The sequence below is a fragment of the Triticum aestivum genome, chromosome 6B, assembly GCF_018294505.1.
Source record: "Triticum aestivum cultivar Chinese Spring chromosome 6B, IWGSC CS RefSeq v2.1, whole genome shotgun sequence".
Classification (NCBI taxonomy): domain Eukaryota; kingdom Viridiplantae; phylum Streptophyta; class Magnoliopsida; order Poales; family Poaceae; genus Triticum; species Triticum aestivum.
This window is the reverse complement of record NC_057810.1, coordinates 718,801,293-718,825,331: the sequence shown is the minus strand read 5'-3', so window position 1 is coordinate 718,825,331 and position 24,039 is coordinate 718,801,293.

The following is a 24,039-nucleotide window of genomic DNA, read 5'->3' as shown; positions in this document are numbered from 1 at the left end:
GGGCAATGCTCTAATAATGATGATCATCACACTTTTATTTACTTACAACTCAATATCTAGAACAAAGATATGACTCTATATGAATGCTTCCGGCGGTGTACCGGGATGTGCAATGATCTAGCATAGAAATGACATCAAAAAATGGACAAGCCATGAAAACATCATGCTAGCTATCTTACGATCATGCAAGCAATACGACAATGAATGCTCAAGTCATGTATATGAGGATGATGGAAGTTGCATGGCAATATATCTTGGAATGGCTATGGAAATGCCATGATAGGTAGGTATGGTGGCTGTTTTGAGGAAGATATAATGAGGCTTATGCGTGATAGAGCGTATCGTATCACGGGGTTTGGATGCACCGACGAAGTTTGCACCAACTCTCAAGGTGAGAAAGGGCAATGCACGGTACCGAAGAGGCTAGCAATGATGGAAGGGTGAGAGTGCGTATAATCCATGGACTCAACATTTGTCATAAAGAACTCATATACTTATTGCAAAAATCTACAAGCCATGAAAACAAAGTACTACGCCCATGCTCCTAGGGGGATAGATTGGTAGGAAAAGACCATCGCTCGTCCCCGACCGCCACTCATAAGGAAGACAATCAATAAATAAAATTGTGCTCCAACTTCATCACAAAGCAGTTTTCACCATACGTGCATGCTACGGGAATCACAAACCTCAACACAAGTGTCTCTACAATCCACAACCACCCACTAGCATGACTCTAATATCACCACCTTTATATCGCAAAACTATTGCAAGGAATCAAACATATCATATTCAGCGATCTACAAGTTTATGTAGGATTTTATGACTAACCATGTGAATGACCAATTCCTGTCATCTCTCTAAATAGATATAAGTGAAGCAAGAGAGTTTAGTTCTTTCTACAAAAGATATGCCCACGCTCTAACAAATATAATTGAAGCAAAAGAGCATTCTACAAATGGCGGTTTTCTATATGAAGAGAAACAGGCAATCCAAACTTCAAATGATATAAGTGAAGCACATGAAGCATTCTATAAAGCCATACTCAAAAGATTTAAGTGAAGTGCAATGAGAATTCTATAAATCAACCAAGGACTATCTCATACCAGCATGGTGCATAAAAGAAAAATGAAAACTAAATGCAAAAGACGCTCCAAGATTTGCACATAATGCATAAATGAAACGAATACGAAAACATACCGATACTTGTTGAAGAAAGAGGGGATCCTTCCGGGGCATCCCCAAGCTTAGACGCTTGAGTCTCCTTGAATATTTACTTGGGGTGCCTCGGGCATCCCCAAGCTTGAGCTCTTGCCTCTCTTCCTTTTCCTCATATCGAGACATCCTCGATTAGACACTACATCCACACAAAACTTCAACAGAAAACTCGGTAAGATCCGTTAGTATAATAAAGCAAATCACCACTCTAAGTACTATTGCAAACCAATTCATATTTTGTTTTTGCATTGTGTCTACTTTAATATAGCTTTTCCATGGCTTAATCCACTGATATAAATTGATAGATTCATCAAAACAAGCAAACTATGCATCAAAAACAGAATCTGTCAAAAACAGAACAGTCTGTAGCAATATGAATATCCACCATACTTATAGTACCCCAAAAGTTCTACCAAAATTAGGAAAAATAAAGAAGTTGTATAGCAATACAGTGCAAAAGGAATCAGAACAAATTAACGTTTCAGTTAAAAATGTAAAATCACGCACTACAGCCAAAGTTTCTGTTGTGCACCGTACAAACCAACAAGCATCGTAAACTTTCTAAAGGCAAACCTTGGCACATTATTTTTATAATACAATGGAATTGTACAAGGGGATAATTATTTTTGATGAAAAGTTTCTGTAATGAAGATTCACAAAGTTTCCGTGAGCATGAACAAAGTTCAAGGAGCTCTCCCACTTCAACAATGCTTGTCTCTCTCACTTTCACTTTGGTTTTTGAAAAGTTTTAGGTTCCCCTCTTTATTTTTCTTGTTTTTGAACTATATGAAAGCACTCAACAGAAATAAATGACTCTCTAAAACTTCCGGGTTGTCTCCCTGGCAGCGCTTTCTTTAAAGCCATTAAGCTAGGCATTTAGTGCTCAAGTAACGGATTCACCCGGATCCCAAGGTATATCAAAGCCAATTTTAATTAACAATGATTTGTAATTTAGTAGTGAGCACAAAGTAACATATATCATGCAACAACAAAGTCTAACTCTCTTCCTATGCATCGGCATGTCATAAAAGAACAATTCATGCACACATAGTAAAGGCCAATGCATAGTATAAGCAGTTTCTTGCAATTTCATAGTATGGGAAACATAGAGAGGTGGAGAATAGTTCCTCTCTCATAATAATTGCAAGTAGGAGCAGCAAGCACATGCATATTACATTCATCAAAATCATCATGTGCAATGGTAAAAGGCAACCCATCAATATAATCCTTAATAAGCACAAACTTCTCCGATAAAGTGTAGTAGGGAGAATTCAAAAAGATAATAGGACTATCATGCGTGGGTGCAATAGCAACAATTTCATGTTTAACATAAGGAACTATAGCAAGTTCATCTCCATAAGCATAATTCAGATTGGCATCTTGGCCACAAGCATAGCAAGCATCATCAAAAAGGGAAATTTCAAACAAATTCAAGGGATCATAGCAATCATCATAGCAATCATCATTCGGTAAGCACGAAGGGGAATTAAATAATGTATGAGTTGGAGGGTTACTCTCATTAGAAGGTGGGCACGGGTAGCTAATCCGCTCTTCCTCCTTTTGTTCTTCGCTCTCCTCATCATCTTTTTCATCCAATGAGCTCACAGTTTCATCAATTTCTTCTTCCATAGCTTCCTGCAAAATATTAGTCTCTTCTTGGACAGCGGAGAATTTCTCAATATATGGTTTAACATATGCATTAGAAGCCTAATTATCATATTCAAGTATGGAAAAACTTTCAGATTTGTAAAGAGTAGCATCATACTTTTCAATCAAAGAAGCAATTTCAAAAGCACCCTTAAAAGCAACAAATTCTTCAATTTGTTGAACATCATAGTAATTATGAACACCCTTAGCATATGAAGGTACAATCCCATTATCAAACTTACATTGGTAGGGAAGGTGTTTCTTAGGGTTTTCAGAACAACAAGTAATATCATATAATTCACATAAAGTCTAAGCATAGCATTGCAAACGTTGAATTTGATCCCATAATAGTTTCCCTTTTTCCGATATACGGTGTCGCACATAACAAGCATGCTCATCTAAAGATTTGCCCTCAACTAAGCTAGTTGGGGTTTCAGCACGAGCACAAAGGGATCGAAGATGATCCAAGTAAAAAGCTTCAATAGTGTGATAGATTTTGAGTGGTTCTTTAACCATTGGTGCAGTAGGTACAACTAATGTTTTTGGTATTTTGCGTTTCCTACCCATAACTAAAGATAGAAAACAACTAAGAACAGCAAATAAAAATTACTTAGTGATAAAGCAAACAAGCGCACACGAGAATATTCACCCCACACTATGACTCCCCGACAACGGCGCCAGAAAAAGGTCTTGATAACCCACAAGTGTAGGGAATCGCAACATTTTTCGATAAGTAAGGGTGTCGAACCCAAGGAGGAGCTAAAGGTAGAATAAATATTCCCTCAAGTTCTATCGACCACCGATACAACTCTACGCACGCTTGACGTTCGCTTTACCTAGAATAAGTATGAAACTAGAAGTACTTTGTAGGAGTTGTTGGATAGGTTTGGAAGATAATAAAGAGCACGCAAACATAAACTAGGGGATGTTTAAATAAAGAAGCAATAAAGTAAATATTAGTAGAGAGCTTTTGTTATGAGAAAGTTATTTGTCCAAGGCAATCGATAACTAGACCGGTAATCATTGTTGCAATTCTATTTGAGGGAGAGGCATAAGCTAACATACTTTCTCTACTTGGATCATATGCACTTATGATTGGAACTCTAGCAAGCGTCCGCAACTACTAAAGATTCATTAAGGTAAAACCCAACCATAGCATGAAAATATCAAGTCCCCTTTTATCCCATACGGAAACAACCTACTTACTCGGGTTTGTGTTTCAGTCACTCATGCAACCCACCATAAGCAAATCATAAAAATATTGCAAACCCTACAGCGGGAATCCCTCCCGCTTGCGTGACACGGAGGGCACAATAGGACAACACCAATAATAAAACATACAACTCAAACCAATCACGATCATCTATTAACCCATAGGACAAAACGGATCTACTCAAACATCATAAGATAGCCATACATCATTAGGGAATAATATATAGTGTTGAGCACCATGTTTAAGTAGAGATTACAGTGGGTAAGAGAGAGGTTACACTGCTGCATAGAGGGAGGAAGAGTTGGTGGAGATGTTGGTGAAGATGGCGGCGGTGTTGGTGAAGATCGTAGTGATGATGATGGCCCCCGGCAGCGCTCCGGCGCCACAGGAAGCAAGGGGGAGAGGGCCCACTTCTTCTTATTCTTCCTTGACCTCCTCCCTAGATGGGAGAAGGGTTTCCCCTCTGTTCCTTGGCTTCCATGACGTGGGAGGGGCGAGAGCCCCTCCGAGATTGGATCTATCTCTCTGTTTCTGCGTTCTCTGCGTTCCCTGATTCTAACCCTTCACCGTTTCCTTTATTTATGGAGATCCGTAACTCCGATTGGGGTGAATCTTTCGCCCAGATTTTTCTCATAAAATTGTCTTTCTTGCGGCAAAAGTAGAGCCTCATCCGCCTTATGGGTGGCCCACGAGAGCCCAGGGAGCGCCTAGGGGTAGGGGGCGCGCCCCCCTGTCTCGTGGCCACCCCGGACACCGTTTCACGTTAATTCTTCCTCTGGAAAATCCCAAATATTCCAAAATAATTCTCCGTCCATTTTTATCGCTTTGGATTCCGTTTGATATTGGTTTTCTGCGAAACATAAAACATGCAACAGACAGGAACTGGCACTGGGCACTGGATCAATATGTTAGTCCCGAAAATAGTGTAAAAAGTTGCCAAAAGTATATGAAAGTTGAAGAATATTGGCATGGAACAATAAAAAATTATAGATACGACGGAGATGTATCAGGGTCCTCAAGTTGGATCCGACTGCTTCAGGAGGGGCCGACACGAAGATGGAGTCGGATTCTGGTGACGGCTTGACAGACGGCTTGAGTAGGCACTGTAGGGCGACGCCGGCTGGTATTGCTTGCCGGGTGGAGCCGATCCAAGCCAGGGCATCTGCTTGCTTGTTGTCATTTCTTGGCACATGGAGGAACTTGCACCCTTCAAAGTATCCACTGAGTTGCTGCACGAGGAAGCGGTAGCTTGCCATATTTGCATCCTTGGCATCCCAGTCGCCTGACGACTGCTGGACCACCAAGTCGGAGTCACCATAGCAAAGGATCCAGCGAATGCCGAGTTCCTTGGCAAGTCGGAGCCAGCGTATGAGTGCCTCATATTCAGCTACGTTGTTGGAGGCGGCAAAATGGATTTATAGCACATATCTGAGCTTGTCGCCCTTAGAAGAGGTGAGGATAATGCCGGCTCCTAGACCGGTGCGCATATTTGAACCATCAAAATGCATTCGCCAATGGGTGGAGTCTAGCGCTGGTGGCAGATACTGGGTCTCGGCCTAGTCGATGAGGAAGTCAGCCAACGCTTGTGACTTGATGGCGGTGCGAGGCTGGTAGTAGATGTTGTAGGGGGCCAGATCTATGGCCCATTTGGCCACTCGACCTGAAGCATCTCGGCTTCCATTGATCTCAGCAAGCGGAGCAGTGCAGACAACAGTAATTTGGTGCTCTTGGAAGTAGGGTTTCAGCTTCTTGGCGACAAAGTGCATGCCATAACACATATTCTGATAGTGGGAGTAGTTTTGCTTGGAGGCGGACACCACTTCACTCAAGTAATACACTAGCATCTGGACCGCCAATGCTCTACCCTCCTTGCGTTCCACCACCATGACTGTACTGACCACCCGACTGGTGGCGGCGATGTAGAGGAGCATGGGCTCTTTATCAGTCGGAGCTGCCAGGATAGGCGGGGTGGTCAACATCTTCTTGACCTGGAGAAAAGCTTCGTCCGCCTTGCCGTTCCACTCGAAAAAAGTGGTCTTCTTCATGAGCTGGTACAGGGGAAGAGCCTTCTCGCCCAGCCGTTGATGAAACGGCTGATTGATGCCAGGCAGCCGGTGATCTTCTGCACATCCAACAGTCGGGTGGGCACCTCCACCTTCTCAATGGCCTTGATCTTCACAGGGTTGCACTCTATGCCACGCTCTGAGACCAGGAAGCCAAGAAGCTGTCCGGTTGGTACTCCAAACATGCATTTCTCCGGGTTGAGCTTGATCTAAAATCGGCCCAGGTTCTCAAATGTCTCCTTGAGGTCTTCCAGCAGCGTGCCACCCTTCTCCGTCTTCACCACCACATCATCTACGTAAACGTGGGCGTTCTGCTGAGTTGCATGAGGACACACTTCTGCATGCAACGCTGAAACGTGGCGCCATCATTTTGTAAGCTGAACGTCATGGTCAGGTAGCAGAAGGCTCTGAATGGCGTGATGAAGGCGGTCTTCAGCCTCTCGGCCGGGTTCAGCTTGGTTTGATGGTACCCTGAGTATGCATCCAGAAAACTTAGCAGCTTGCATCCGGCTGTGGAGTCTATCACTTGGTCGATTCTTGGCAAAGCAAAGGGATCTTTGGGGCAAGCTTTGTTGAGGCTGGTATAATCAATACACATGCGCCACTGCTTATTATTCTTCAGCACAAGAACTGGATTGGCCAACCATTCTGGGAAAAATACTTCCATGATAAAGCCGGCTGCTAGAAGCCGGGCTATCTCTTCTCCAACAACTCTTCTCTTTTCTTCCGACAGGCGGCGCAAGGGCTGCCTAACCGGCTTGGCGTCAAGTCGGACATGTAACTTGTGCTCGGCGAAATCCGTCAGAACACCCGGCATGTCCTTGGGATACCATGCAAAGATGTCCCGATTCTCATGGAGGAAATCGACGAGCTCGCTTTCCTATTTGTTGTCAAGGTTTGCGCCTATGACAGCGTGCCTCTCCGGGTGCTCCAGATCCAAGGGTATCTTCTTTGTTTCTTTTGCCGTCTTGAACAAGCCCTCCACTTCTGACTCCTTGGGGGTGGGTGACATTTCCGGCTGCTTGCCTGCCATCGCCACAACCCGGTCAAGGAGCCGCTTTTCAGCTGCGATCACGAGGGACTCGGCCAGCCGGCTGGTGTCTACAACGCAGGCGGACGACTTCTTGTAGTCTCCGACTATGGTCAGGATTCCCTTGGTAGTTGGCATCTTCATATTGAGGTAGGCATAGTGGGGGACCGCCATGAACTTGGCTAGAGCAGGCCGGCCAAATAGCACATGGTAGGGGCTCTCAAGGTCCACCACCTCAAACCAGACTGGCTCTCGGCGGAAGTGATTTTTGTCTCCAAAAAGAAAATCAATCTGGGTCTTGCCGATTGGTGAGCAGGAAAGGCCAAGGACTATGCCATGGAATACAGTCCGACTGGGGTGAAGCTGCTTCTACTTGATTCCCAATTTCTCCATTGTGTCACGGTATAGGATATTGATGCTGTTGCCGCCATCTATCAGGACTCTGGAAAAACAAGTTGCCCGCCTCTCTGTTGCGAAGGTGGCGTCTAAGACTAGTGCATAAGAACCAGGGGAGGGCATCACCTCCGGGTGGTCAGCCCTGCTCCAACTGATGGGCTTCTCAGACCAATGCATGAACTCTGGAGTATCTGACGCCACTGCATGTACTTCTTGTTGTTGTTGCCGTCTGTTGTGTCTGTCGCCGGCCACACTGGTGAACACAACATAGGCTCCATGCTCCTCTGGATACTCATCTTGTATGGCGCCGACTGGCCGAACCGCCGGCTGCTGAGGCGGAGGAGGCGGCATGCCGGCAGGCGGAGGAGGTAGGAGTCCATCTCCCTTGGCGATTCTGGTGAGCCAATGGCACTTCCGAGTGGTGTGGTTGGACGGCTTCGCACCATCATGGAACTTGCAGGGTGCATCGAGAGTCTGCTCGTACGAGACGGCGAGCAACCATTTGGGCTGGCTGCCCTTCTAACGCTTCGGCGGAGGCTGCCCTTCCGGCTACTGGTCCTCAACTGTCACCAGCTGCCGGCTGGTGGAAGCCGGCTTCGTGGCCTCGCGCTTGTTGTCGCTTGTTGCTGTCACCGACTGGTGTCACCAACCGGAGTCCGAGGAGCCTGCGGGGCTACCTTGCCGGTTGCGTCGACTTGGATCTTCGCCTTCATGGAGGAGTCGGCCATGGCGTATTTTTCAGCGATGATCAGCAGTACATCGAGAGATGCCGACTCGTCGCAGAGAAGCCGGTGCTTGAGGAGGGTGCCCTGCTACGTCTTGAGCTTGCGTTGGTTTTCCTCGAAGAGGAGAGGATGATGCAACAATAGTAGCGTAAGTATTTGCCTCAGTTTTTGAGAACCAAGGTATCAATCCAGTAGGAGGCTCCTCAACAAGTCCCATGAACCTACACAAACAAATAATGAACTCGCAACAACCGCGACAAAGGGGTTGTCAATCCCTTCATGGCCACTTGCGAAAGTGTGATCTGATAGAGATAGTATGATAAGATAAATATATTTTTGGTTTTTTGTAATATAGATGCAGAAAATAAAGATGCAAATAAAAGTAGATTGGAAGCAAATATGATAAGAGATAGACCCAGGGGCCATAGGTTTCACTAGAGGCTTCTCTCGAGAGCATAAGTATTACGGTGGGTGAACAAATTACTGTCGAGCAATTGATAGAAAAGCGAATAATTATGACGTTATCTAGGCATGATCATGTATATAGGCATCATGTCCATAACAAGTAGACCGACTCCTGCCTGCATCTACTACTATTATGTAACGCCCCGAGTCCGACATTTCAGAAGACTTCCAGGGTTTCCGAGTTTCGCCGTGTGTTTCTTTTGTGCTTGCTCTTTTATTTTTGCATCGCATCATGTCATCATGCCATCATGCCATTTATTTTTTTTAAATCAACTAAATAAATTGTATGGATCTTCGATCCATTTAAATCGAGGGAAGGATGACTTCTCTTTATAATATATCCTCCCGATATTAGTGGAGCTATTATTAAATATTCCATTCTTTTGGAATTAACCAAAACACACTCGAAAAATCCCCACTCCCTTTCTACTTCAAGTTTGGTCCCCAAACTTTGCCAACATTTCTTTTTCCATTTATCGAGGCTCCTCCTAAATTCTCAACATTTTTGGACTCTTCTAAATCCTAGTCCTAGTTCAAACCTATTGAATTAAATTCAAATGATTTTGAATTTAATCTTTCGATCATGCCCACTTCTATTTTTCTTGGTACGAGCATATTTTGTGAGTCCAAGGAAATTACCCCCGTGCGCAAATTCTTTCGTTAACCCTCTCTTTCTTTTTTTCTTCTCTCTAATTTGTTTTCTGCTAAAGAAAATAAGATTAAGAGAGAGAAGAGAGAGCCTTGCAGCCCAGCCGGCCTCTTAGGCCCGGCCAACCTAAGCCGGCCTCTTAGGCCCATCCGCAGCCCAGCCGGCGCCCCGCTCTAACCCTAGCCGCAGCTCTGCCCGATCCCCTCGATCCATCTCTCTTCCTCTCGTTCCCGTGCGCGCCGCCAGAACCGTTCGCTCGACCGCTCCTCCCCTCGCGCACGACCCCGCCTCCACCTCGCCCTTCCTTCTCCCTCCACCGGCGCCAGCCGCCCCGTCGCCCGAGCGCTCAAGGAGAGCAGCTCCTCGAGCCTCGTCGCTGCTGCTTCCTCCCTCTGCCGCCAGAGAGGAGCGAGAGCCTCTCGCACGAGCCGCGCCGCCGGCCAAGTCCCTCGACCCACCGACCAGAGCCGCCTCCTCCCTCACCTGCGGCCTCCTCCTCGCCGCCTCCGCGCCACCAGCCAGGCTCCCGAGCCGCGGCCGCCGCCCGGATCCAGCGCCCCCGCGACCGCCGCGGTGCCCTGCGTCGCCGGAGTCCTGCGCCAAGACATCCCCCGCCTCGGTTTCGGTCCTCCCCGCGCCGAGTCCCTCTGCTGCCCCCTGCTTTGTGCCTTCTGTCGTCGTCCCCGAGCTCAGCCAACTCCGGCGGCCCCGGCGCCCGCGCCAAGCTTGCCGCCTCGCCATCTGGTTCCGCCTCAGCCATCCCCGAGCGCCACCGTCCGGCTCCCGTCGCCCCTTTGCAGGAGCAGCCCCATGCCCCGCCTCTGCCTTGTTTGAGCAGGGAGGAGGATGCGCCTCCGCTCGCCCTCATCGACCAGGAACGCCAAGGCCAAGACCAGCCCCGGGCAGGACCTCGTGTTCATCTACATCGCCAAGACCCTAGGCCTTTTGGTGTTGCTCTGTTTTGGAACGCCAAGTACCTCGACGCCGAAGACCCGTGTACAACTACTGTTTCCTGCCTAGAACGACTACCGTCGACGTGCATTTCGCCAAGTACCACTACCGACGAGCCCCGAAGGACTTGGTTGCGACAAGTTCCTCTCCAAACGTGAACGTCTACTTCCACGACTGCTGCAAGAACAACTACTTCCACGACGTCCGTGAACCACTACCGTCGCCCCGAAGATGTTGGATTCGTCAAGTACCTCTCCGAAAACGAACGTGTACCACTACTTCCACTACCGTCGCGAGAACGTCTACTTTCGCTACGGCCGAGTACAACTACTTCCGACGACGTCTCGTGAACGACTACTTCCTCTACGAAACTCGAACCGCTCCGAAAACGCACGCTTCGAAGGTATAACCCCGAGACGACGCCCGTGACCTAATGCATGTGTTGAATGAGATGCATCGTTTGCTCTGTGATCGAATCGTCCTTGCGATGCCCCTCTTTTGCCGTGCCACCGTCCCGTGGGAACCCGGAAGCCGGGATCACCCCACCATCTTGCATGACACGCTCACGCCTCCTTTTGCACCGGTATCTCTGTGAGCTACCGGAACCGATATGTTGCCGTGGCATCATTTTCGGATATGTTGCCGTGGCACCATTTTTGTTTCGCCGCCGTGGCACCCTTTTCGTTCCGCCATGGTGAACAAATGCTTCTTAATGCTCTTGTCAACATTTTCATAAAAATTGCATAAAACTTGCATATGTCATCCGCATCATGATAACAACAATTAAGATGTTTAAACTTGTTGTTGCATTAAATTGCTAAATGCATATGGGGATTTATCGGATTTGTTGTTTTTATATCCGGCCCCATTTAAATTGTTTAGATGGTATAGTTTATATTATGCTTCCCCTCTTGCCATGCTTAAACAACATTTAATATTGTTGAGTACCTAACGAGAGATAACTAAATAATTGATGTGGTGTTCCGTCAACATGCACCTCGTTGCATATTGAGCTCCACTTAACTTGTAGTATTGTTTGTTGCACTTTGCCATGCCATGCCTCATTAAACCGGGCATGCATCATACTTGTTTGCGCATCATGCCATGTTTATGTGATGTTTGTTTACTATGTTGTTTGTTTCTTTCCGGGTTGCTTCTCTCGTTAGCTTCGGTTTCGTTCCGGAGTTGTGAGGATTCGTTCGTCTACGACCGTTTGTCTTCTTCATGGACTCGTTCTTCTTCCTTGCGGGATCTCAGGCAAGATGATCATACCCTCGAAATCACTACTATCTTTGCTATGCTAGTTTGCTCGCTCTTTTGCTATGCCTATGCTACGATGCCTACCATTTGCTTGTCAGCCTCCCAAATTGCCATGTCAAACCTCTAACCCACCATGTCCTAGCAAACCGTTGATTGGCTATGTTACCGCTTTGCTCAGCCCCTCTTATAGCGTTGTTAGTTGCAGGTGAAGATTGAAGTTTGTTCCTTGTTGGAACATGGAGATGTTGTTCCTTGTTGGAACATGTTTACTTGTTGGGATATCACAATATATCTTACTTAATTAATGCATCTATATACTTGGTAAAGGGTGGAAGGCTCGGCCTTATGCCTGGTGTTTTGTTCCACTCTTGCCGCCCTAGTTTCCGTCATATCGGTGTTATGTTCCCGGATTTTGCGTTCCTTACACGGTTGGGCTATAATGGGAACCCCTTGACAGTTCGCCTTAAGTAAAGCTCTTCCAGCAATGCCCAACATTGGTTTTACCATTTGCACTAACAACCTACCACCTTCCCTTGGGTTCTGCAGACTCAAGGGTCATCTTTATTCTAACCCCCCCGGGCCAGTGCTCCTCTGAGTGTTGGTCCGAACTAGAGCCCTGTGCAGCGCCCCCTCGGGGAAACTCGAGGTTTGGTTTTAGTTGTACGGATTGCTCATCTGAGTGTGCCCTGAGAAAGAGATATGTGCAGCTCCTATCGGGATTTGTCGGCACATTCGGGCGGTGTTGCTGGTTTAGTTTTACCCTGTCGAAATGTCTTGTTGTACCGGGATACCGAGTCTGATCGGAACGTCTCGGGTGGAGGTCTATTCCTTCGTTGACCGTGAGAGCTTGTGATGGGCTAAGTTGGGACACCCCTGCAGGGTATTATCTTTCGAAAGCCGTGCCCGCGGTTATGTGGCAGATGGGAATTTGTTAACGTCCGGTTGTAGAAAACCCGAAGTTGACCTTAATTAAAATACATCAACCGTGTGTGTAACCGTGATGGTCTCTTTCCGGCGGAGTCCGGGAAGTGAACACGGTGTTGGAGTTATGCTTGACGTAGGTTGCTATAGGATCACTTCTTGATCATACTTTTATCGACCGTGCTTTGCCTTCTCTTCTCGCTCTCATTTGCGTATGTTAGCCACCATATATGCTAGTCGCTTGCTGCAGCTCCACCTCATTACTCCATCCTTCCTATAAGCTTAAATAGTCTTGATCTCGCGGGTGCGAGATTGCTGAGTCCCCGTGGCTCACAGATACTTCCAAAACCAGTTTGCAGGTGCCTATGTTACCGAGCAGGTGACGCAACCAAGCTCAAGGAGGAGCTCGATGAAGATCTTGCCCTTTGTGTTGTTTCGTTCTAGTTGATCAGTAGTGGAGCCCAGTTGGGGTCGATCGGGGACCTTTGTCGCATTTGGGGTTCTTCTTTTATTTTGGTTCCGTAGTCGGACCTTGATTGTATCTGGATGATGTAATGCTTTATTCATGTAATTGTGTGAAGTGGCGATTGTAAGCCAACTATGTATCTCTTTCCCTTATGTATTACATGGGTTGTGTGAAGATTACCTCACTTGCGACATTGCTTTCAATGCGGTTATGCCTCTAAGTCGTGCTTCGACACGTGGGAGATATAGCCGCATCGAGGGCGTTACAAGTTGGTAATCAGAGCCTTCCCCGACCTTAGGAGCCCCACTGCTTGATCGTTTTTAGCGGCCGAGTTGTGTCTAGAAAAATGTTTTGAGTCATTTAGGATTATATATATCGGAGAGTTAGGAATTCTTTTTACTCCCCAGTCTCTTCATCGCTCTGGTAAGGCATCCTGACGTAGAGTTTTGACTCTTCTCTTCTCAAATTTCACTAAAAATTTTTAGGATCACGCGGGTATCTTGGAATCGTTCCGATGGTTTTATGATGAGAACATTGTCTTGGTGCCTCCTGTCAGGGGTTTAGTGGAAGTGTCCCGGGGAGTTGAGCTCTGAGGTGTTGTCGTCATAATTTTATCGTTGCAGTTCTGGAATACCTGAGTTTAGTACGCCGACATCGAAAATCTCTTTTATGCAGTTGTTGGTGAGATAACCCCGATAACCCAGTACTGAGGTGAGTACGGGAGTATTGCCATGACTTGTATAACGGATGCTTTTCGAAGGTTGAGGTAGACGATTTCCGAAGGTTTCTTGGTTATGTGTTGAAGGATGGATACAGCTGGATGTAGGATTTGTTAGTTTGGGTGAGATATTATGCTTCCCCTGTATCCCCAACACCTGATTGCATAACCTGAAAATTTCGGGAGTTTCATAGGTGGGAATTCAAGTAGCTCTTAGGATATCTTTCCGACAGATGTATGATATGAAATTGGGGTTCGACGTCTAGTGGTCCGCCTATTCACGGTCGTTTTACAGTGGTCTCGTTGTGTCTTAAAGAGTCCTTGGCTATGCCGACTCGGGGACGCTTCGTATGTCATGTGCACTGCCTTGTACATGATGGTGCTGTACGATCGAGCCCGTGTAGGCCCCACCACGAAAACTTCGGACGAAATCTCTATCATATGTTTGTTCTGGCTTATTTTGCAAGCCAATCCTTTGTTTTGTTTTGAGTTGTGGTATTCGAGTTGCTTCGAAGTCAAATGTTGATTCCATACCTTTTCCAAATGGTGTTCTCATATTCCTATGTGAATACTAATCCTTCTTGATCATCGAGTTGTCATGTCAATCCTTTTCAACCGGCGTGTTTCTCTTCAAGTGGATCCGATCACTTCAACATCGCAAGATCAATTATCATTTCTTCTCAACGGTGTTTGTTTCATCTGTCTCCAAGTTGCCTTTGTTTTTTCCCGCCCACCCTTTTTCCTCAAGGACTAAGATTTCTTTACCAAGTATCCTTTTATTTTTGTGAAGTTTCTCCATTCTTTTCCGTCAATGTTCTTATCCGGTGATTCTCATGAAGATTCTAATGGAGCTTCAAGTTCGTCATTCCTCATTCCTTTCTCTTCTCCGGTGGATTCAAGTCAAGTTTTGTTGATCATACCTTTTTCCTCATTTCAATACCTTCTCTTGACGGTGCTCCTCATATTTATTCATTTCTCGCTATTCTATTGTTCCGGAGTGCTCAAGATATCTCGAAGATTCGTGTTTCCACTCTACTTTCGTTCAAGTTCTTTCGAGGATGTTCCCTCATTCAAGCCATTTAACTCAACCGGTGCAGCCTCTCTTTTAAATCGTTCAACGCTGTTTCTTTTGAGTGGGCCCTAACCCACAGGTCTTTTCCCAGGATCTTACCTGACTCTTCTATTTTCCCAGAGCTATCCTAAATTCTTCTCCAAGTTTGACGTAAGAATGAGTTATCATCAGTCAAATGCTTTTCTCCAAGATCTTTCAAATTCTTTTCATAGTTGGCTCAACCTCTTCGCTTTTGATTCTTCCGGTGTGCCTCAATAATTCTTGGTGGTGTTTCTCGTTGTCATTCTCATCATTTGAAGACCGAAGAAGAGTTTCTCTTTAATCTTGCTCTATTCTCTTCAAGATTCATGGTGCTAGCTTGTTGCCATCCTCTCATAATTGTTTTCGATTGTGAGAATCTTTTTCACCCATCAGGAGATATTCAAGAGTCTTCTCAGTTTGTCATCCGGAGTCCATCAATTCAGGTTTATTCATTCTCAGCCGTCAGTTATCATTCTCCTATCTTGCCGGTGCATCTATCGAATATCCTCTAATCAGTTCTTGATCTCTTTGTTCTCATGTATCTAGTTTGTCTCAAGCACCTTCGTTCATTTGCTAATTCTTACCGGTGATGCACCCCTACTTCGATCATTTTCAATTCTTACGGTGGTTCTTTCAAGATCTCTCTTCCTTGTTCATCATATCAATTCATTTGTTGTTCCAATCCTACCGGTGGTTCGTTGAAGACCTTCTCAAGTTTTGATATATCTCTTTTAATCCTTTCTACGAGAATAAGTAGTATGCCAAATCCGTTGATTGTCATCAATTTAATTGGTGAAGGATAAGCATAACATAATTCTTATTCTTGTTCATCCAAGTGATTAATTCTTTATTCCGGAGGCCCTTAAAATTCTCGGTTTCATTTGTTTCATCTTCTCTTTTTCCCGGAGTTCCAAGCTCTAATTATCACGGAGATCCATCTAAATCATTGCAAGGATTCACCTTGTGTTTTCAATTTCTCTTTCTTTTCATTCCTTTTGTTTACCGGAGTTCTTCATGGAGGTTCTACATGATGGTTCATCAAGGATTTAATTCCCTTCTCAAAGTTTTCATCGAGATTCTTTCCTAAGAAACTCAAGCATTCTTCATCTTGTAATCCGGAGTGCAATTCTTTCTACCATATTTTGGAGGTGGTATTATGTCATTCTTGATAATTTGAGTTCATGTTTCCATGATTCACATGTTGTTAAGAATGAGTTATTTTTAAATCCATCAACCTCGTTGTTGGAGTTATCTTGTGTCATATTTCACCTAAAAGCCTTCCATTGGGAATGTTGCTATTTGTGGTGCTTGCCAATGATCCAAGTTATCTCTTTATCATCTTGGTGGAAGAAGTTTTCATCTCTTCGTTGATCTCAAGCAAGCAATTGTTTCCGTTAGTGGCCGGTTGTCACCTCATAATTTTGAGATGTTTTCCATAAGCCCACTACAAGCTTGTGCTTTTCGTTGTTGATTTTCCAACAACTCCGTTCAATTCTTCTTTGCAAGGATGCTTTCCAAACTCATTTGTGGCAGAAGTTGGCATTTTCTTCTCCATTCTGTTATTCCAATGATATATCTTCTATTCTTTCTTCTGGAGGCATTGTGACGTTGCTCTTTTCACTCACCATCTCGATTCGTGAGGATCGTGTTCTTTTCTTGCTTATCCATTTAACCGGAGTGTCGTGTTTTCATTTGAGTTCTCTAATCTTATCAAGTTTTCCCTCCTTCCTCAACTGGAGAGCTGTCTGAAATCCTTCTTACCCATTGTGTCATTCTTTCAATAGTTCCGGAGGCAGTGTGTTGTTGATTTCATCAAGTAACATCCCATCTTCTCAAGTTCATGTTCTATTCCTTCCATGTTCAACCGGAGTACTGCCTGAATTCTTCCCCTCTCATCTTGTTTTAACCAGAGTGGTTCCAATTCCTTCTTGTCCATTGTACTCGTCATTCATAGCTTTGCAACCTCCAAGGTTCACATGGTGTTCCTTGTTTCTCTTTTCTACCGTAGTGCTCTCAATTGTGTTTAACTCCGTTGTGTTCTTGCTTTCAACTTTTCAACCTCTCAAGGTTCTTTCGTTTCACTCATTGGTCGAAGAAGCAACTTAGTTTTACCTCCTCTCTTCCTCTTCCGTTTCCCTCCGGTGCCATTCTAGATCTCGGGACGAGATCCTCTCATAGTGGTGGAGTGTTGTAACGCCCCGAGTCCGACGTTTCAGAAGACTTCCAGGGTTTCCGAGTTTCGCCGTGTGTTTCTTTTGTGCTTGCTCTTTTATTTTTGCATCGCATCATGTCATCATGCCATCATGCCATTTATTTTTTTTAAATCAACTAAATAAATTGTATGGATCTTCGATCCATTTAAATCGAGGGAAGGATGACTTCTCTTTATAATATATCCTCCCGATATTAGTGGAGCTATTATTAAATATTCCATTCTTTTGGAATTAACCAAAACACACTCGAAAAATCCCCACTCCCTTTCTACTTCAAGTTTGGTCCCCAAACTTTGCCAACATTTCTTTTTCCATTTATCGAGGCTCCTCCTAAATTCTCAACATTTTTGGACTCTTCTAAATCCTAGTCCTAGTTCAAACCTATTGAATTAAATTCAAATGATTTTGAATTTAATCTTTCGATCATGCCCACTTCTATTTTTCTTGGTACGAGCATATTTTGTGAGTCCAAGGAAATTACCCCCATGCGCAAATTCTTTCGTTAACCCTCTCTTTCTTTTTTTCTTCTCTCTAATTTGTTTTCTGCTAAAGAAAATAAGATTAAGAGAGAGAAGAGAGAGCCTTGCAGCCCAGCCGGCCTCTTAGGCCCGGCCAACCTAAGCCGGCCTCTTAGGCCCATCCGCAGCCCAGCCGGCGCCCCGCTCTAACCCTAGCCGCAGCTCTGCCCGATCCCCTCGATCCATCTCTCTTCCTCTCGTTCCCGTGCGCGCCGCCAGAACCGTTCGCTCGACCGCTCCTCCCCTCGCGCACGACCCCGCCTCCACCTCGCCCTTCCTTCTCCCTCCACCGGCGCCAGCCGCCCCGTCGCCCGAGCGCTCAAGGAGAGCAGCTCCTCGAGCCTCGTCGCTGCTGCTTCCTCCCTCTGCCGCCAGAGAGGAGCAAGAGCCTCTCGCACGAGCCGCGCCGCCGGCCAAGTCCCTCGACCCACCGACCAGAGCCGCCTCCTCCCTCACCTGCGGCCTCCTCCTCGCCGCCTCCGCGCCACCAGCCAGGCTCCCGAGCCGCGGCCGCCGCCCGGATCCAGCGCCCCCGCGACCGCCGCGGTGCCCTGCGTCGCCGGAGTCCTGCGCCAAGACATCCCCCGCCTCGGTTTCGGTCCTCCCCGCGCCGAGTCCCTCTGCTGCCCCCTGCTTGGTGCCTTCTGTCATCGTCCCCGAGCTCGGCCAACTCCGGCGGCCCCGGCGCCCGCGCCAAGCTTGCCGCCTCGCCATCTGGTTCCGCCTCAGCCATCCCCGAGCGCCACCGTCCGGCTCCCGTCGCCCCTTTGCAGGAGCAGCCCCATGCCCCGCCTCTGCCTTGTTTGAGCAGGGAGGAGGATGCGCCTCCGCTCGCCCTCATCGACCAGGAACGCCAAGGCCAAGACCAGCCCCGGGCAGAACCTCGTGTTCATCTACATCGCCAAGACCCTAGGCCTTTTGGTGTTGCTCTGTTTTGGAACGCCAAGTACCTCGACGCCGAAGACCCGTGTACAACTACTGTTTCCTGCCTAGAACGACTACCGTCGACGTGCATTTCGCCAAGTACCACTACCGACGAGCCCCGAAGGACTTGGTTGCGACAAGTTCCTCTCCAAACGTGAACGTCTACTTCCACGACTGCTGTAAGAACAACTACTTCCACGACGTCCGTGAACCACTACCGTCGCCCCGAAGATGTTGGATTCGTCAAGTACCTCTCCGAAAACGAACGTGTACCACTACTTCCACTACCGTCGCGAGAACGTCTACTTTCGCTACGGCCGAGTACAACTACTTCCGACGACGTCTCGTGAACGACTACTTCCTCTACGAAACTCGAACCGCTCCGAAAACGCACGCTTCGAAGGTATAACCCCGAGACGACGCCCGTGACCTAATGCATGTGTTGAATGAGATGCATCGTTTGCTCTGTGATCGAATCGTCCTTGCGATGCCCCTCTTTTGCCGTGCCACCGTCCCGTGGGAACCCGGAAGCCGGGATCACCCCACCATCTTGCATGACACGCTCACGCCTCCTTTTGCACCGGTATCTCTGTGAGCTACCGGAACCGATATGTTGCCGTGGCATCATTTTCGGATATGTTGCCGTGGCACCATTTTTGTTTCGCCGCCGTGGCACCCTTTTCGTTCCGCCATGGTGAACAAATGCTTCTTAATGCTCTTGTCAACATTTTCATAAAAATTGCATAAAACTTGCATATGTCATCCGCATCATGATAACAACAATTAAGATGTTTAAACTTGTTGTTGCATTAAATTGCTAAATGCATATGGGGATTTACCGGATTTGTTGTTTTTATATCCGGCCCCATTTAAATTGTTTAGATGGTATAGTTTATATTATGCTTCCCCTCTTGCCATGCTTAAACAACATTTAATATTGTTGAGTACCTAACGAGAGATAACTAAATAATTGATGTGGTGTTCCGTCAACATGCACCTCGTTGCATATTGAGCTCCACTTAACTTGTAGTATTGTTTGTTGCACTTTGCCATGCCATGCCTCATTAAACCGGACATGCATCATACTTGTTTGCGCATCATGCCATGTTTATGTGATGTTTGTTTACTATGTTGTTTGTTTCTTTCCGGGTTGCTTCTCTCGTTAGCTTCGGTTTCGTTCCGGAGTTGTGAGGATTCGTTCGTCTACGACCGTTTGTCTTCTTCATGGACTCGTTCTTCTTCCTTGCGGGATCTCAGGCAAGATGATCATACCCTCGAAATCACTACTATCTTTGCTATGCTAGTTTGCTCGCTCTTTTGCTATGCCAATGCTACGATGCCTACCATTTGCTTGTCAGCCTCCCAAATTGCCATGTCAAACCTCTAACCCACCATGTCCTAGCAAACCGTTGATTGGCTATGTTACCGCTTTGCTCAGCCCCTCTTATAGCATTGTTAGTTGCAGGTGAAGATTGAAGTTTGTTCCTTGTTGGAACATGGAGATGTTGTTCCTTGTTGGAACATGTTTACTTGTTGGGATATCACAATATATCTTACTTAATTAATGCATCTATATACTTGGTAAAGGGTGGAAGGCTCGGCCTTATGCCTGGTGTTTTGTTCCACTCTTGCCGCCCTAGTTTCCGTCATATCGGTGTTATGTTCCCGGATTTTGCGTTCCTTACACGGTTGGGCTATAATGGGAACCCCTTGACAGTTCGCCTTAAGTAAAGCTCTTCCAGCAATGCCCAACATTGGTTTTACCATTTGCACTAACAACCTACCACCTTCCCTTGGGTTCTGCAGACTCAAGGGTCATCTTTATTCTAACCCCCCCGGGCCAGTGCTCCTCTGAGTGTTGGTCCGAACTAGAGCCCTGTGCAGCGCCCCCTCGGGGAAACTCGAGGTTTGGTTTTAGTTGTACGGATTGCTCATCTGAGTGTGCCCTGAGAAAGAGATATGTGCAGCTCCTATCGGGATTTGTCGGCACATTCGGGCGGTGTTGCTGGTTTAGTTTTACCCTGTCGAAATGTCTTGTTGTACCGGGATACCGAGTCTGATCGGAACGTCTCGGGGGGAGGTCTATTCCTTCGTTGACCGTGAGAGCTTGTGATGGGCTAAGTTGGGACACCCCTGCAGGGTATTATCTTTCGAAAGCCGTGCCCGCGGTTATGTGGCAGATGGGAATTTGTTAACGTCCGGTTGTAGAAAACCCGAAGTTGACCTTAATTAAAATACATCAACCGTGTGTGTAACCGTGATGGTCTCTTTCCGGCGGAGTCCGGGAAGTGAACACGGTGTTGGAGTTATGCTTGACGTAGGTTGCTATAGGGTCACTTCTTGATCATACTTTTATCGACCGTGCTTTGCCTTCTCTTCTCGCTCTCATTTGCGTATTGTAGCCACTATATATGCTAGTCGCTTGCTGCAGCTCCACCTCATTACTCCATCCTTCCTATAAGCTTAAATAGTCTTGATCTCGCGGGTGCGAGATTGCTAAGTCCCCGTGGCTCACAGATACTTCCAAAACCAGTTTGCAGGTGCCTATGTTACCGAGCAGGTGACGCAACCAAGGTCAAGGAGGAGCTCGATGAAGATCTTGCCCTTTGTGTTGTTTCGTTCTAGTTGATCAGTAGTGGAGCCCAGTTGGGGTCGATCGGGGACCTTTGTCGCATTTGGGGTTCTTCTTTATTTTGGTTCCGTAGTCGGACCTTGATTGTATCTGGATGATGTAATGCTTTATTCATGTAATTGTGTGAAGTGGCGATTGTAAGCCAACTATGTATCTCTTTCCCTTATGTATTACATGGGTTGTGTGAAGATTACCTCACTTGCGACATTGCTTTCAATGCGGTTATGCCTCTAAGTCGTGCTTCGACACGTGGGAGATATAGCCGCATCGAGGGCGTTATATATTACTCCACACATCGAACACTATCCAGCATGCATCTAGAGTATTAAGTTCATAAGAACAGAGTAACGCATTAAGCAAGATGACATGATGTAGATAGATGAACTCAAGCAATATGATATAAACCCCACCTTGTTATCCTCGATGGCAACAATACAATACTTGCCTTGCAACCCTTTCTGTCACTGGGTAAGAACACCGCAAGATTGAGCCCAAAGCTAAGCACTTCTCCCATGGCAAGAAAGATCAATCTAGTAGGCCAAACCAAACTGATAATTCAAAGAGACTTGCAAAGATAACTCAATCATACATAAAAGAATTCAGAGAAGATTCAAATATTATTCATAGATAAACTTGATCATAAACCCACAATTCATCGGATCTCGACAAACAGACCGCAAAAAGAGATTACATGGAATAGATCTCCACAAGAGAGGGGAAGAACATTGTATTGAGATCCAAAAAGAGAGAAGAAGCCATCTAGCTAATAACTATGGACCCTGGTCTGTGGTAAACTACTCACAACTCATCGGAGAGGCAAGGATGTTGATGTAGAAGCCCTCAATGGTCGATTCCCCCTCCGGCAGAGTGCCGGCGAAGGCTCCAAGATGAGATTTCGCGGATACAAAAGGTTACGGTGGTGGAAATTGTGTTTCGTCCTGCCCCTGGATGTTTTTGGGGTACGTAGGCTTATATAGGAGGAAGAAGTACGTCGGTGGACGCCCAAGGGGCCCACGAGACAGGGGGCGCGCCCTACAGGGGGGCGCCCTCCTATCTCGTGGGAGCCTCGGCTGCTTCTTGACTTGCACTCCAAGTCCTCTGGATCAGGTTCGTTCCAAAAATCACGCTCCCGAATGTTTCATTCCGTTTGGACTCCGTTTGATATTCCTTTTCTTCGAAATACTGAAATAGGCAAAAAAACAGCAATACGGGCTGGGCCTCCATTTAGTAGGTTAGTCCCAAAAAAGATATAAATGTGTAAAATAAAGCCCATAAACATCCAAAAGGGGTAATATAATAGCATGGAACAATAAAAAGTTATAGATACGTTGGAGACGTATCATGCCCTCTCGGCACCCAACAGTGAAGTATTCGATGGCCTGCACCTCGTGCAGGCCCTCACAGGAGTTGCGCAGCTCGGCCTAGCGCGTGAGATAGTCGCGAATCGATTCGCTGGGCCCTTGGACGCACAAGAAAAGCTGACGGGGCTTGGGAGGCCGCTTGTACGTGCTGGTGAAGTTGCGGATGAAGGCTTCGGTGAAATCAACCGAGCTGTTGATGCTGTGGTGCTTCAGGTTATTTAGCCACGTCCGAGCTGTGCCCTGGAGCATGAGCGGGACGTACTTCACATCAAGGCGCTTGTTGCCGTTCACTATGCTGATGGCCGTGGAGTAGTCGACCAGCTAGTCCTCCGGATTCACGGAGCCGGTGTATTTGGGCGTATCTCTTGGGAGCGTGAACCCTCGAGGGAAAGGCTCATCTCGGATTCGTGGGCCAAAACAGGGCGTGCCCAATGCGTCATCTTCTTCCAGCGCTAGGGATCGGTTGAGGCGATCGATCCAATGGCGGGCGTCGTTCTCTCCGACTCCTTCTCGGCGCCCAAGGCGGTCGCCGAGTGTCGGGTGCATGACAGGTGGCGGAGTGGGATGCCTTTCCCCGCGAAGCGGAGGGGGAAGCGGGTCCCCTTGTCGCTCCACAAATCGGGGACGGCCGTGTGTGAGCCACACTCGATGGAGAGGTGAGTCCGACTGCGCTAACGGCCGGCTCATTGCCTCTTCTACCGCGGGTGCCACCAGTCGGCGTCCGGGATGTCGCGCCATGATCCTGGCGAGGAGGCGGTTCATTGTTCCGCCAGACGGGCGCTTCGGCGCGGCTGCCGACTTCATGCTGCTCGGCGGCCGCATCAAGGAGCTGCTGGACGCGCTCCGTCATGTGGTGACGCTCGTCGCCCACATACTTGTCCAGCTCATCTGTCACCACGTGGGTAGCTCAGATGTTTTCCGCAAGCGTGGCGTAGATTGGACGATCCGTCCCGAACGTGCTGGTGATGGTCGCGCCATGCTGCCGGATCGAGCCGATGCAGCTAGGCCCCTCAGGAGCCGGCGTGCCGCCGATGGCTCGGTCCATCTCGTGCCGGTAGGCTTCCGAGAGGCGTCGCATGTTGGCCAGTCGGTTGGTGCTTTCGATGAGCTGGACGCGGCGTGCCTCCAGCGTCCCAGCGTCTGCGTCTTCTGGGATGGGCGCTGACAAGTCTTGCAGCACCGCATCGAGTGGGTCTCGAGCGCCTCCGTCTGAGTGCTCGCCACTGTGGATGACAAGCACCTCCGTGACGGTGCTCCCGCCGCTGTGCTCGCGAGGAGGTGGCTCGTCATAGATCACCACGTTGGTGGGGAACGCGTCAAGCGATGCCGTGTCGGAGTCGACGATCATCGGGTCGGTGGAGCCAGCAGACTCCAGGTCCACAGCAGGCTCACTGGTCATGGAGCTGGTCGAGGAGGCTGACGAGGCGGCTCTCGGGGCAGTCGGTGCCCGTGTCGGATGCGGGCTAGTCAGAGAGGCGGATCTCTCCAACAAGTTCGGCAAGGCAGCTCACCGCGCACGTGATCTCCGCGCCATGCAGCGCATTGAGGCTGACACTGTTGGGCGTGCTGGGTTGGCTGC